The sequence below is a fragment of the Nilaparvata lugens genome, chromosome 2, assembly GCF_014356525.2.
Source record: "Nilaparvata lugens isolate BPH chromosome 2, ASM1435652v1, whole genome shotgun sequence".
Taxonomy (NCBI): domain Eukaryota; kingdom Metazoa; phylum Arthropoda; class Insecta; order Hemiptera; family Delphacidae; genus Nilaparvata; species Nilaparvata lugens.
The window spans coordinates 56,252,615-56,268,390 of record NC_052505.1 but is presented as its reverse complement, the minus strand read 5'-3'; the positions used below and the strand labels follow the sequence as shown (position 1 = coordinate 56,268,390).

The 15,776-nt window shown below is 35.3% G+C and overlaps 1 protein-coding gene across 3 annotated transcripts in view; it reads left to right on the top strand.

The window, feature by feature from the left end:
• Positions 1–15,776, top strand: part of LOC111054906 — a 544,055-nt gene that overhangs the window by 519,358 nt on the left and 8,921 nt on the right. The gene's annotated exons all lie outside the window — the stretch shown is intronic.

Sequence of the window (15,776 nt, the reverse complement as noted above, 5' to 3'; positions counted from 1 at the left end):
AATAAAAAAATCATTGAAACCATCTGGTGTATGACTAGATATTTTATCACCTTTAGCTACTTCATTCCTATTCAAATTCTCTCTGACTATTGACCACAATTCCCTTGGCTTGTTTTTAGCACGCAAAATACGATTATTATTGTAATCGAGTTTAGTCTTTTTTACCATTTTTCTAAAAGATCTTTTCAACTGATTATACATGCTTTTATGAGTGGCAGAACCGGACATCTTATAGAGGTCGTACATAAGTAAACATTGCTCCTTAATATTTTCAATCTCCTCAGTGTACCAAAATAATTTTACTGGAGGACATCTGCCACTTTCAACACTTCTGATGGGAAGAGCTGCATCAGCAATACAAAGAAATTTATTGAGAAAGTGGGAAAATTTATCCTCAAAACTATTGATTGCATGAACATCTAACCAATTAGTTCTTGCAATTATTGATTGAAATTTAACAATATTAGTGTAATTAAGTGGTCTGATAATCCTTCTAGACTTATTATTACCTATTAAATAATTATTTTGAAGCTGTAGGATCAGTCACATCAAGTTGGCAGCTAAGCACTAGAGCAAAATGATCCGAGACAATCATCGGCTCAACCTCTGCTGAGATAATTCTTTCAAAATGAATTGATGTAGCAATATTGTCAATACACGTCCCCTCACAATGAGTAGATTCACCTGGTCTAGTAACTTCATTGATTGTTAAATTGAGATTGAAACTTAACAGCAAATTTTTCAAGACCATATTGTAGTTAGAATCTATCATCAAATTTACATTGAAATCCCTACAGAGGATAATGCTAGCATTAGTACTATTATTGCTATTTAAAACATCAAGCATGCCGAGAAGCGTTTCTATGAAAGCCTCAAAATTACTCGCTAAAGGAACACGGTAAATTTCAATGCAAATAACATTATATTGCTCAATCAACACAGCTGAAATCTCACAAACCCTTTCAACGGATAATTCAACCAAATATGGAATTTCAACTGCAATTAAGGATGACTTAACACAGATCAAAGATCCACCTCTTTGCCCTGTAGGCCTGCAATATGCGCTGATGCATGTATAGCCACTAATTTCAATCTCAGTCAGATCATTAATCCAACCAATGTTCAGAAACACATAATATGTCTTCATAAAATTTGCAGTTGAAACTTGTGAGTTCATCCAATTTATTTATCAAACCTTGAACATTCCAATGAGCAACAACTAAATTAGATGACTGATCGTTACTAAGTAGACTATTACAATTATCTAAAGAATCACAAATTCGCTTTACACCAATAAGATTATTAATATTATATCGATTTTCAATAGGAACAACATTATCAATTACCAAATTTGAGCTAGAAGTTATGTGGTCTAAACTAAAAAAGAACTATAAAGTGGAATAGCAGGAGTAGATTCTGTAATCATGAAATTACTTTGTACGCACTTTACAATACAATCGCTGATAATTTTTTTGCCAAACTTATTAAGATGAAGTCCGTGCGTTGTATGGAATCTCCTTCCCAAATGACTTATATCCACAAACTTACAATTAGGAAACAAATCGCATATTTTTTTCATAGATATATTAGTGTCTTTGATCAGTTTGTTCACACACGACCAGTCCGCCAAATCAAAGCGATGTGGAATCGAGAAAATGATGACATTGGTTCCATAGAGGGCTGGCAGACACTGTCGTAAAGCTGTCAGGACTTCATTTGCCTCATTTCTGCTGATGTCATTAGAACCACTCTGAATCACCAGAACATCCTTCCTGCCGAAATCCGCCAATCTATCCGGCACAACATTACGAAACCTGGCTCCTGGCTTCACAAACGAGTTGAAATTGCTCTTCCTCCTGAACTGACTTCCGACATCTCTACCCTGACTGTCGGCGTAGTGGTGCACTGTGAGATTGGGAGATGCTGGGACGGACACGGATTCACAATCTTCTGCAACCGCAGCATCACTATCAACATTTGAATTTGAACATCTTGATCGACTTGGTTCAAATCCTGATTGCTTGAAAACATTATTCTTAGATTTGGAACTCAAGAAGCTCTTATTTTTATTACTCAATTTAACAGCACTACTTCTTAAAAAACTGTTCTCATTCCTTAAAGTGTTGTTGTCCGCTTCCAAGGTTTCAATAGTCACAGACATCGCTCTCATCTGATCTCCAACTTCTTTATTCTCAGTCAAATGATTTGTGACAGAAAGTCTCTCACAGTCAATTTTTAGTAGATCAATGATTGCATCCTTGTCATGAACTTCTTTATTTAATAAAAGCAGATTCATTTTCAACTCTTCATTTTCCACTCTCAGAGATTTGATTTCGCCCTCCGCTACCTCTTCACAATGCAAAGAATCCTCAAAATCAATTCGTCTCTTATTTTTCTCTGACTCCAAAGAACTCGCTAAAAATGTATTTTCTTCAGCCAAATTACTTATATAATTTTGTAAATCATTATTAACCTTGATAGAAGCATCATATCTGTTCAGTAATGATGTGATTTCTGGAACTAAGTCAATGATCGCATAGCTAGAGTACTTGCTACAGATCACAGAAAGTATTCCGTGAATAGTCACAGCAACGTCAGCAACTTCCTGGTGAATTAGATCATTTTTTATATTATTGAGGTTCTGTTGTGCTGAAGAATTAGCTCTATCAATCTCACCTCGGGTTCTAGTCATTTTTGATCTCTTCGACTGAGTGAAAATTATGTACAGGAAAGAAATAGAGAGATATTAGAAGTGCCAAGAGAGCTGTCAAGGCAGGAATAAGAATAGGGTAGCTCATGGAAAAAAGAAATGGATTGAGAAATGGGATATCAGTAGTGTTAGAATGATTAAAACTCAATTAAGAATGCATAATACAGAACATCAGTCACCGCAAATTTGAATCAACCGCCAAGTAAATAAGAGTCAAAACAAGAGAGAAAAGATAAAACAGAAAATCAACACTGCCTATGTTATCTCTATAGATAAGCGCTGAGTGATCAGGGTCATTCGATCAAACCGTTCAGTAGTTGTACCGTTGCCGTTCCAACAGTGTCAGTGTACGCACAGCTGATTTAGATTCCCGCTCAAAAACAAATGAATTGAAACGTAGACAGCAGTTGACAAATTCATAGACAACACTCAACAGACGTGTCTTGAGTTGATGAGTAGATAATAAAAATCTGGTGTGGTACACTCACACAACTTTCCTTGCTCATATTTGAAACTACGATCAGACTTCTGTATATGTGTATGTATAATTGTTCTCAAAGTACTTTTTCTTTGTGTGAATAATTGTGAAATTCGATGAAAGTCGTCAAAACAGCTGTTCTACAGATGAAATATCTCGACTATTGTGTTCTTTTTATGAACTGCGCTACCTACCTACCTCATGCACGAGAAGGAGGTTACTTAAGTCCATTTCCCAAGGATGGGGTGGACCCCCCATTGTTTTCCCAAAAAGGAGACTCATGCCAGTTGATAGAGCTGATAAATAACTATACAGGGTATGAATTTGAAAAAAATCGGTCAAGTTATTTTTGAGAAAATCATGGTTTTTTAGTAATTATCCGCCATTTTTCTCGAGAATATTACGGAGCTCCTGCAATTTTCCCAGGAAAAAAACTCATGTCATTTGATAGGGCTTATGAATAGCTATCCATGGTATAAATTTGAAGAAAATCGATAGAGCCGTTTTCGAGAAAACCGTGAAAAACATGGATTTTTAGTCATTATTCGCCATTTTTCTCAAGAATATTACGGAGCTCCTGAAATTTTCTCAGAAATGAGACTCATGTCAGTTGATAGGGCTTATAAATAGCTATCCATGATATAAATTTGAAGAAAATCGTTAGAGCCGTTTTCGAGAAAAACGTGAAAAACATGGTTTTTTAGTAATTATCCGCCATTTTTTCCGCCATCTTGAATTGGATTTTATTGAATTTCTCATTGTCGGATCCTCATGGTATAAGGACCTCAAGTTTAAAATCTCTAGTCAATCGGTTAATTAGGAATGGAGTTATCGTGTTCACAGACATACACACACACACACACACACACACACACACACACACACATACACACACACAGACCAACACCCAAAAATTATTTTTTTGGACTCAGGGGACCTTGAAACGTATAGAAAACATGAAATTAGGGTACCTTAATTTTTTTTGGAAAGCAATACTTTCCTTACCTATGGTAATAGGGCAAGGAAAGTAAAAATGCAGCTATTCTCACCGTGCAGAACCGGTAAACAGTTTTAGGTTACAAACACAAATTAGAACTTCCCAGTCACAAAACAGGTAATTTTCACCAATATATTAATTTCAAAAATTCACCAACTCACAAACTACCTCATACGATTAACGAATGCTGGAAATTCAATTTAAAAATACTGATAAAAGCAAATTAATTACGGAACAAACTCAGACAGTTTTTACTAGGCAGAACAGTACTGCCAACCAATGACTATGGCTATAGTATGGTCAATGGCTATGTATGATCAATAATACACATTGTGATATGGTGATAGCCTGATAGTATCTGCTATGATATTGGTATTATTAAAATTCATGGATTCTGAATAATTCACCCGAACGGAGAACACTATAAAGCTCTATGAATTCACATAGGACTAGGTTTGATTTTAAAATTATGAAAGCAGCATTACATTTCTCTTCCGAAGATAATTTGGCAGTAAGGTTTCATAGGGGATTTCCATACGAATTTTTATTGAAGACAATTTTTTTTTCTGTAGCATCTCAATTTTGGTTCATCATCTTGTATCTGCCATATTGAATTTAACTCATTCTTTAAATGGTAGGGTTGTCATGTTTTATAGTAGGCTACATGATCTGAAAATAGAGTTTTAAGAGTAAATTAATGGTGAAAACTGCACATCTCTATATTCAAACTCATTTATATTCAAACTTATTTTCATTTTCATATTTCAACTTTATTTATTCAAACCGATTCAAAAATATTCATATCGAAAGAAACTTATAAATCAGTCAGAAATGGAATAAATGAATACATTAAAAATACGACAGATCAAATTTTTCTGCTCAAAGTGTTAAATATTCGAGTAGATCGTTGTTAAAATTATTTCCTACCGGTACTAACACTTGAAAAAGTGAGATTTACTTAGCTTAGATTTTTACTTTCCTTGCCCTACTACCATAGGTAAGGAAAGTATTGCTTTCAAAAAAAATTAAGGTATCCTAATTTCAAGTTTTCTATACGTTTCAAGGTCCCCTGAGTCCAAAAACATGATTTTTGGGTGTTGGTCTGTGTGTGTGTATGTGTGTGTGTGTGTGTGTGTGTGTGTGTGTGTGTGTGTGTGTGTGTGTGTGTGTGTGTGTGTGTGTGTGTGTGTGTGTGTGTGTGTGTGTGTGTGTGTGTGTGTGTGTGTGTATGTGTTTATGTCTGTGAACACGATAACTCCATTCCTAATTAACCGAATGACTTGAAATTTCAAACTTGAGGTCCTTATACCATGAGGATCCGACAATAAGGAATTCAATAAAATTCAATTCAAGATGGCGGAAAAAATGGCAGATAATTAATAAAAAACCATGTTTTTCACGTTTATCTCAAAAACGGCTTTAACGATTTTCTTCAAATTCATACCATGGATAGCTATCCATATAAGCCCTATCAACTAACTGGCATGAGTCTCATTTCTGGTAAAATTTCAGGAGCTCCGCAATATTCATGAGAAAAATGGCGGATAATGACTAAAAAACCATGTTTTTCACGGTTTTCTCGAAAACGGCTTTAACGAATTACTTCAAATTTATACAATGGATAGCTATTAATAAGCCCTATCAACTGACATGAGTCTCATTTCTGGGAAAATTTCAGGAGCTCCATAATAATCATGAGAAAAATGGCGGATAATGACTAAAAAAACATGTTTTTCACGGTTTTCTCGAAAACGGCTTTAACGATTTTCTTCATATTTATACCATGGATAGCTATTAATAAGCCCTATCAACTGACATGAGTCTCATTTCTGGGAAAATTTCAGGAGCTCCGTAATATTCAAGAGAAAAATGGCGGATAATGACTAAAAAAACATGTTTTTCATGGTTTTCTCAAAAACGGCTCTAACGATTTTTTCAAATTCATACCCTGTATAGTTATTTATCAGCTCTATCAACTGGCATGAGTCTTTCTCCTGAGAAACTAATGATGGTCCACCCCATCCTTGAGAAATGTACTTTGTAACCTCCTTCTCGTGCATGAGGTAGGTAGAGCAGTTTATAAAAAGAACACAGTCATAGTCAAGATATTTCATCTGTAGAACATATGTTTTGACGACTTTAAAAAATCTTCGAATTTCACAATTTACACAAAGGAAAAAGTACTCTGGAAACAATTATAATATACACATATACAGTAGCCTGATCGTAGTTGCAAATATGTTGCCGCCAATCGTCATTATGTTATTCCCCTAAATTATTCTCGTTTGAGAATGAGGCTTGCAGTTCAATGAGCAAGGAAAGTTGTGTGAGTGTACCACACCAGATTTTTTTTGTAGATGTTCATTGTCAATTTTTAAAAATAATTATGTATTGTCCCACTGCACTTATTTAATTGAAAACTTACTGCAGACAGATATGTCACATATTCCACCAATTGGAATGTTCAAGGAGACAGTTGATCTATATATAAGTACTGAAATAATTGATCTTATCGCACCACTTTCTCACATACTCTAATATTAGTAGAGAAACTGAACTTGATATAGGAAACTGAACCTACAGTTAATTTTTCTTCTAATTTTTTTTCTAAGATTTCTATTCAGACTATTGAATGCAATGCCATTCTTCGGCTATTTGTTGAAAGTAGACTCGCTTACAAAATGCTGCTTATATTTCTTTTTCTTCTCTCTTTTTTCTATCTTCCTCTCCCTTTTATGACGGTTTTGCTACTTTTCACCTCTCATTCTTTACTTCTACAAGCCTATTACATAAGAACCATAGTTAGCTAGGTATTTTTCCTCCTTTCATTCATTTTAGCACATCTCAAAATATCTCAAAACATATTATTCATCCTCTTTACAGATCAAGTTCATTGGACAACAGAATCGACTCACTCCTTCGTCATTTTGCAGGATATAAAAATCCTATACTATTAAACGAGCAATTTCTGTTTATATGTTTAGATGTGTATATGTTTGTATTTCACCGGATCTCGAAAACGGCTCTAACGATTCTCACGAAATTAAGAACATATAGTAGGTTCATAATATAAAGATTCGATTGCACTAGGTCTCATCCCTGGAAAAACTCTCTGAAGGACATTAAAAGGATAATTCATCCTTCGAATAACAGATTTCGTCGTCTGTCGATAACAGAAGTGATGCGTTTGCCTGTGTGGGAGATCAGCTGTGTAATCATTCAAACAGCTTACCTTATCTCGCGAGAAATATTATCTAGACATTTTAATAGACTATCAAAATAATCTGATTTGTTGACATGACATGGTTTATCACTCTAAATTAGAGTAGGCTATATCATAATATTCAAAGTTATTCATTATTTTACAGTTTCAAGTGATTAGTGAGTGTTATTTTGTTATTCAATTTGGTTTGTAAACAATCCAAATTAGAACTTTTCTGTTTTAAGTATTTTTACTGAAAACTGGACCTGAATTCAAGTGTATGAAACATAACCTACTTTTTGGACCATTTATAGTGTATAAAACAGAACTAGGGAAAGAAACAGTTTTGGGCTGTGCCTGATTGTCCTTCCCCAATCATTTTGAAGAATTGTGATCTGTTTATCTATATAAATAAAAATCTGGTGTGGCACACTCACACAACTTTCCTTACCGTTTTGAAAATTGATCACCTGACGCTAGTGTTCATACGCATCTAAAGAAGAACTAGTTTATAAGTGAAACTAAAGTCTACTTATAAACTGGTAGTTCTGTGAACAGTGGACCTCACGCAGTATTCTCATCCACAAGTACCTGATTGAAACTATAGACCTTATGGAAATACAGCAATAGACTGGCTTCTCCACACATCTGAGTAATCACTTGTCAGCTGATTTATGATGGATAATTCTATAGTCTGATTTTTACTCTGATATTGGCGTATGAAGGAGGCTCCTTTTTCCTTTCATATCATCCTTGAAATGCGAAATTCCCAAAAACCTTGTATAAAGGTCGACGCGCAATAAAAAAAGGAACATACCTGTCAAATTTCATGAAAATCTATTACCGCGTTTCGCCGTAAATGCGCAACATATAAACAATTAAACATTCAAACATTTGAACATTAAGAAAAATACCAAACCGTCGACTTGATTCTTAGACATCACTTCGCTCGGTCAACAAAGATCTGAGCCAGCTGGTGACAGGACAATAACACTGGAGACATACGAGGTCTGCTAACTCTTCATAGTGAATGATCTAATAGCATCGACAGTTGAGAAGGAGAAGCATCATTTTGCATATGATTTGGATGATTCTCTTTACTTTAGTGGGAGAATAGGATCGTCAGTCAGATGTATTTTGCTAAGCTTTGAGTGGAGTGTATAAATCATCATCATTGGTGACAACTCAGTGAATTATCAGCAGTGGATTCATCTGAACCAGAAATTTCCAGATTTTGTTTACTGGTTTGAGCGTTCTAATATCTAGTATTGCAGCAGCAGCAGCCATATCATCAAAGCAATAGGCAACTACTGGGTTGAGTCGGTATCGTTCTTCATGAAATTTCTTGTGAGAAGGATTGTTCATTGGACTAATTTATTATAGTAGTTGACAGTATTGTCATCATGTTACACCCTTAGCATCAATATCATCTGAATCATACCCTGTCACCTGATTGGTGGCGTGATCGTCTCCTGAGACTCCTGTTGGTCTCTCTTTTCCCCCGGCCACCCAATTTTCCATGGACCCTACTCTATGAGGAGCAGACCTGGGTGAGAGGCAGTAGTTCGGTGATTGGGTTTGTGTACAGCCGCGTTCCAAGCAGTGCTCCCAATAGTAGTTTTCTAGAGGGATAATATTCTACTATTCTCTATTTTATTGAATAGAATATTATGAGTTGAATCACCTAATGTTTGAAGGTAGATTTTTCTGGGGGATTTTCTGTCCTTGTGGATTTTATTTATAGTGCAGTTGATCGGTAGTCGAGCGTGTGAATGGGTCGCGAATCTCCTCTTCTCACAGTGTTCCCGGAACTAGTTTCTTACTAGAAGGAATTATTATATGTTTGTGTGTTAGAATAGAATATTGTAAGACAAGTTCCGGACAACTCAAAGATAGATCTTCCTTGGGGATTCTCTCTCTTGTTGGTTTTTTCTCCCAAACTCGTATCACTGGGGGTGAACGAGTTATCATTGGTTTCGAAACCTGGAGAGGTCTTAAGTTTGTTCTACAAACAGATAAGTGGGAAATTTAACTAGGCTCTTGTAGCAGGTTATTTTGGAGTGCTTCATTTACTAAGACTCTACTCTCTCGCTTCATGACGTTTTCAAGTTTAATACAGGGATTGAGAATCAGTTCGTTATTCTCTGTATCAGTATCCATGTCGATTCAGGTAATTGTATGTCAGGATTGGTAGTCCGTATGTTTTTCCTTTCCTGTAGTAAGGTGGCCCTCAATTTAAAGAGTAATTTTTCCCAATTGAATTTTTATTCTTGTAGGGAAATCCCTGTCTTTTTTAAAAATAGTTTTTCTCAAATAATTTTTATTCTTGTGGGGAAATCCCTGTCCTTTTTGAGAATAGTTTTCTCGATTAATTTTTATCCTGGTAGAGTAATTCTTATGATTTTGAGTGAATTTTCCTTGTTTAATTTTCATATCGTAGAGTGGCCCCTGTATTTATTTTGCACAGCAGTTTCGGACTTGCTGTAATTCCTAGTAGGAAAATTCCAATCCTTTTCCTAGAGAACTCAGGTGCAGCTTGAGTTCGTCCTGGTCGAAGTCATTCAGACTGCGACGTCCTTTCTCTTTCTCTCTCTCAATTTTTCCTATTCTAAATTCCTTCCAGCTCTCAGGTACAGCTTTAGAACTTCCCAGTCGAAGTCATCAGACTGCGACAAGCCTCCTCTTACTTTCTCTTAATTCTTCCTGTTCTAAAATCCTTCCTGATCTCAGTTCTAGATTCGAGATCGTCCTGGTTGCATTCCTTTAGACCCGCAGATCCTTTCTAAAATTCCCAGAAACCTGTCTCTTTTAATAGTAAATATTTTTTGCTCGGTTTCCCTGTGGAAAACTCACGAATTCTACCGTGATCTCAGTGGCAAATTAGAGATTGATTTTGTTGTAGTCCTTAGACTGGCAATTACTTGAAAAAGCCCATTGAAATCTTTTCCTGAATTAGAAGTCTCTGACTCGATATTTTCCTTGTGGAAAATCCTGGAAAAATCCTTTCCTACCCTGACAACGACAGACAGTTGTCTTCCCAATATTATTTTGCAGACTGTGTCTGTAAAAACCTTTCCTATCCTCTCATAATAGTCGACATACTGACTATTGATTTAAAAGCGTTTCGGACGATTGAGAGTGATTTCCATTCCCTTAAGTGCTGTCTCAGATTAGCCCTAAATAACCGTTGCACAGTTGCTAGACTGGCGCGGAAATCCTGTTTAGCAGTTTCAGAATTGCTGAAAATCTTTTCGCAGCTGCAGGCTCGCGATTCAGAAATCCTACACATGAAACCCTATATACTGAACCTTAAATATCCCGTATTGAAAATTTATACCCTGTATTTAGCTAGCAGGTCCAGCTTGCTGAGAGCTAGAGCGCAATTCTCAGATTGCGGATTATTGAACAGATATTTATTTGCTGTAGAGAATAATAATCTCATTATTGATTCTCTGTTCCCTATACCCTATACTGTATACCTCATACCCTGCACACTACTTTCTATAGCTTACACCCTATACCATACGCTATTTAACTATATCTTAAATACCACTAACAACTCCATAGTTCCGCCATACTGTTACTTCATAGCCCTCACCTTAAATCCTGTAGTAAAACCTTCTTCCGGGCTCGCAGATCCAGTCTGCCCGCCGTCAGCTCGCAGTTGGGTCAGATTGCATACTACCTTTATAAATAGATTTATCTGTAGTCAGATCTGTCTCCTTGTATAGGGTTATTTCAATCTCTTTCAACACCCACTCTGTATTCCCCTGACAAATACTCTTCCCCTGAAATTTAAAATCTCGCGAAAGAAGCAGAGGGTAAAGAATCAGGATAGGGGGAGGAGTGTAGGTCCGGTAACTCCATTTGTCAGTACGGCTACTGACTTCGACCCATATCCGACTGTAGCTAGTCTGCGTCATAGCAATACTTCGCAATGATTAGTTAACCTAGGGGGTGGAATGGGGTATCTCAATAACCTTAATTTTTTTGGAAAGCAATACTTTCCTTACCTATGGTGAGAGGGCAAGGAATAGTATATTACGCTACAAGCACAGAAAGTAAGTGTTTACAGTATGAGGATAGTTTCCTTGGTGAGGCTTGCCGAGCCCAGGAATATGTTATGTGAATACTGTAAACACCTTTTTGAGAGAGTCGCATAGAATATTTTTCGCCACACTACAGGTATAGCTGATGCCAAAAAGTAAGGCGGTTTCGTGGGTCTCCAACAGCTGATGTTGTCAAGTAGAGTTGTCATCTAGCTTGGCTCAGGTGATGATTTTCAAATCAAAAGAGACAATAAATAGATGCATTGTATCAGCTGTGAGTAGGTTACACCATGTGACCCACGAAGCCCCCTAACTTTTTGGCATCAGCTATAAATATAAGAATAATAAATTGAATAAGAATGTTCCATGTGGGGGGGGGAACTTTGATGCCTCATATCTCAAGAACCAGACGTCGTAGGGTACTCAAAGTGGGGTGGAAATTTCCGATCTCACCCTCCTGAACACAATGCACCATATGACACAGTTGTCCAAACACATTTTCAAAAATTTCCAAAAAGCGGCCGGAAAGGGTACTCTTTCTGGCCTTAGCCGGAGAGAAGCCTGTTCTGCAGACGAGAGTCGTCTGCAAACAATGTCTTTGAGATCTACGTAGGGACTGGAAAACAGCTGCTTTCTTTGCAGTGTAGTGAAAAGTGAAAATGGAGCCTCAAATTTCATCGTTCAATAACTTTTTCATGTGAACACCTAATTTGATGATTTTTCAAAGTTATGTTCGTTATGTTCAGGACCAGGTTTATGACCAATCAAATTTATAATCCAAGTTGGTATTTGAAGTTATTACTGATAAAAGTAATTAATTTTGTACCATTGATTATTAGTCCAGTCACTATATACATTGGTGCATGCAATTTATATTGTAGTTGTGATTTTTCGATATATTATTTGGGTACATGAGAGAAGTCCTGAACCAATTTCTTCATGAAAAATTTCCTTGTGCTAGATACAGGGTGGCCCAAACACTTCGTATTTTCTGCTAACTTTCCAGTTTCCAGCTATTTCTGCCAAATCCCGGAATCGGACAGAAGAAATTGCTCTCGCCTTTTTTCCAGAATATGAAATTCTGAATGAAATGAGATCATTCGGAATTCTCCATCTCCAATGAGTACTAAGTTATGATTTTTCAAAAATGAGTGAAATTTGAAGAGAAAATCAATTTTTGATGAATTTTAGATTTTGATCAACAGTATCTTCCGATTGTTACCAATTAGATGTATGATTCAAAATCCCTCTGGGCGTATTCTGGTGCTCTACAATCTGAGATCAGATAGAGTGCTGTATCTCATATAGATTTCCAGGTACACCTGACAACAATGCTCCTTGTATTGTGAAAAACACCTAATTTTCAGCTTCAACCATCATCACCAACTACATAGTCTTCAAATTGATAATTCGCACAATGACATAAGTTCATGAGACAATTTAAAAAAACCCTGCTCTGATTAATACTCATGAAATTCAATCCTGATTGAAATTTAACAAGCTTTTGTGCTACTGGGCCTGATATTTTCATCTTTCAATGTCAGCTAAAAACTAAATAAAAACCATAGATTCAAGATTCAAGATTCAATATTCAAGATTTCTTCATTGCGGAAAACATTTGTACAAAATGCATAGCATCGTCATAAAATAAACATGATAAATAAAAAGTATTTACATCCAAAGAAATAAAAATTCAAAACACAAGCATACAAACAGTACAAAATACCCTCAAATTAGAAACTGCTCTTTCCTATATGGACATATTTGAATTGAAATAGTTTTTATGGCTCTCTTAAAATTATTCACATCTAGCTCTTTCAAATGTTCAGGGAGCTTATTATATTAGCTCTTATACCAAACTCCTTGAAGCAGTTCAATGTATTTGCATAATTGCACTGGTTAACTCTAAGAAATTCAGAATTTCTAGTGTAATGGTTGTGCACGTTGCTATTTACAGAAATACTTGCTAAATTAGTTCTCACATACATAAGACACTCAAGAATGTAAATAGCTGGTACAGTCAGAATTTTGAATTTTTTGAATAAATCTACATAATGAAACCGGCTATTCACATCAGCAATGACCCTTACTGCCCGTTTTTGTAACACAAATATATAAATAATATTCCATCAGCTGCTCCTATTTCCTTTCATGATGTCATTACATGAAACAAGACAAACCTATTGATATTGATAGATCACAATACTAAAGTTGTCAATCTTATTATATTAAGAGAGAAATTTCTGTATATGGTTATATGGTTATAATGTATGTCCAACGGATCTCGAAAACAGCTCCAACGATTCTCACGAAATTTGGAACATAGTAGGTTTATGATAATTATGAAAAATCGATTGCACTAGGTCTCATCCCTGGGAAACTCGCTGAAGTACATGAAAATGATAATGATTATTCATTCTTGGAAAAACAGATGATAATTTCGTTGTCTGTGACTTGATCAAAATAATCTGATTTGTTGACATGACATGGTAGGCTATATCATCCTAAATTAGAGTATATCATAATTTTCAAATTTAATAATTATTTTACAGTTTCAAGTGATTTGTAAGTGTTTTTTGTTATTCAATTTTGTCTGTAAACAATCTAACTCGGAACTTTTCTGTTTTCAAATATTTGGATTAAAATTGGATCTGAATTCAAGTGTATGGAACATAACCTACTTTTTGGACTACGTATTTATAGTGTATAAATCAAAATTCGGGGAAGGAACAGTTTTGGGCTGTGCCTGTTAGTCCTTCCCCTATCATTTTAAATAATTTGTTTTCTGTCTATCAATAAATAAACAACAAGCGAAGCTCGGTGATCCTATATTTTAGATAGAAATTAGATTGAGTCATATGTTAGTTTACATCCAAATTCTCATCCCTAAGCTTTTGGTTTCAAGCTAAGATCAAAGAAAGAAATCATATAATGGAATTCAATAATCAAAGTGATTGAATAAACTCTATTCAGATTTATGCAAATTCATCCTACTTTAATATTTATGATAGTAAAGTTTAGGACATGAGGAATCAGCCACAATAAATGTTATACTTACTATTATGAATAGACTCTTTCGTATGAATGGACTTCCATGAAAGAAAGAGTCAGTGGATTGGCTGCTTTATCACTTTTGAATAAGTGAAACAAAAATTAAGCGTCATGCTATGCCAAAAATTTTAGAATAAGCAAGAGATCCATGGATATGAGAGTCATAAAACTCCGAATCAACTGAATTTGGAATTTGATCTTCAATTGTATCAAGCAAAAGCAAAAATAACATGATCACTAGCTGCTAATTTTATAACTGTCAACAGGAAATATCAATTGCCAATGAATAAATTCGAGGTCGACTCTTAAGCCCCGCCCAATATTCTAAAAAATTCTCTGCAATTGGACTACTATTCTACAGAGCAGTTCCAACACATCAATGATTATTAAAATGATTTGACTCAATAATTCTCATGTCAAGTTGTGGCCTAACCTCAAAAACGATTATAACAATTTTGGTAGAATTTAGATTATAAATTTTTCACAAAAATAATCTTATCTTTTAATTCCTGAAGCGAAGCACGGGTGCCCTTCTAGTATACAACATAATATTTTTTACAACTTCCACATCAGCAAACTGATTCGGGTTGAGATTGTGCTGTTTTCGCCATTCATTTTCTCTTGGAACTCTATATAAAAATCATGAATCACAATGACCGACCACCTTTTATCATTCAAAATTAAATGAATTTGGATTCATATGAGGAACAAATATGTTGAAGCGGGTTTCAAAGATTACAATACAACAGTTCATGAGCGAGCTCTCCAACCCAGGGGGTCACTAGTTAGTATCTTTAAATGTGAATATATTTGGAACGGTATTAGTTATCGATGTGCAGTTTTCGCCATTAATTTTCTCATGAAGTTCTGTATAATAATCTTTAATAATCACATGACCACCTATTCATTTGGAAAAAAGTAGTTAGATTCATATAACGGATGCAAGATGGCAGACAAAAATGTTGAAGCGACAGAAGAGTAGTTTTTTGTATTTGAATAGGATCTCCATGAAACCCACTGACAAATTATCCTTGTAAAAGGAATATTTAGCTGTTTCCATGAAAAATGTTCACCAGCAACTCTTTATAATTGAAAGTTGCGAATTTCAAAGATAATCAGAGCAGATAAGAATAAGAATAAATTGTTTTTTTTGTTTGTTTTCCATTGCATAGTTGTTAGATGGTCTATATCATTGTATTTCTATCAGTTTTCTGTGTGTTGCTGATGAATATTGATCATGTAATAATATCGCATTGTATATATATAATATTATATGATTTCAACAGTGT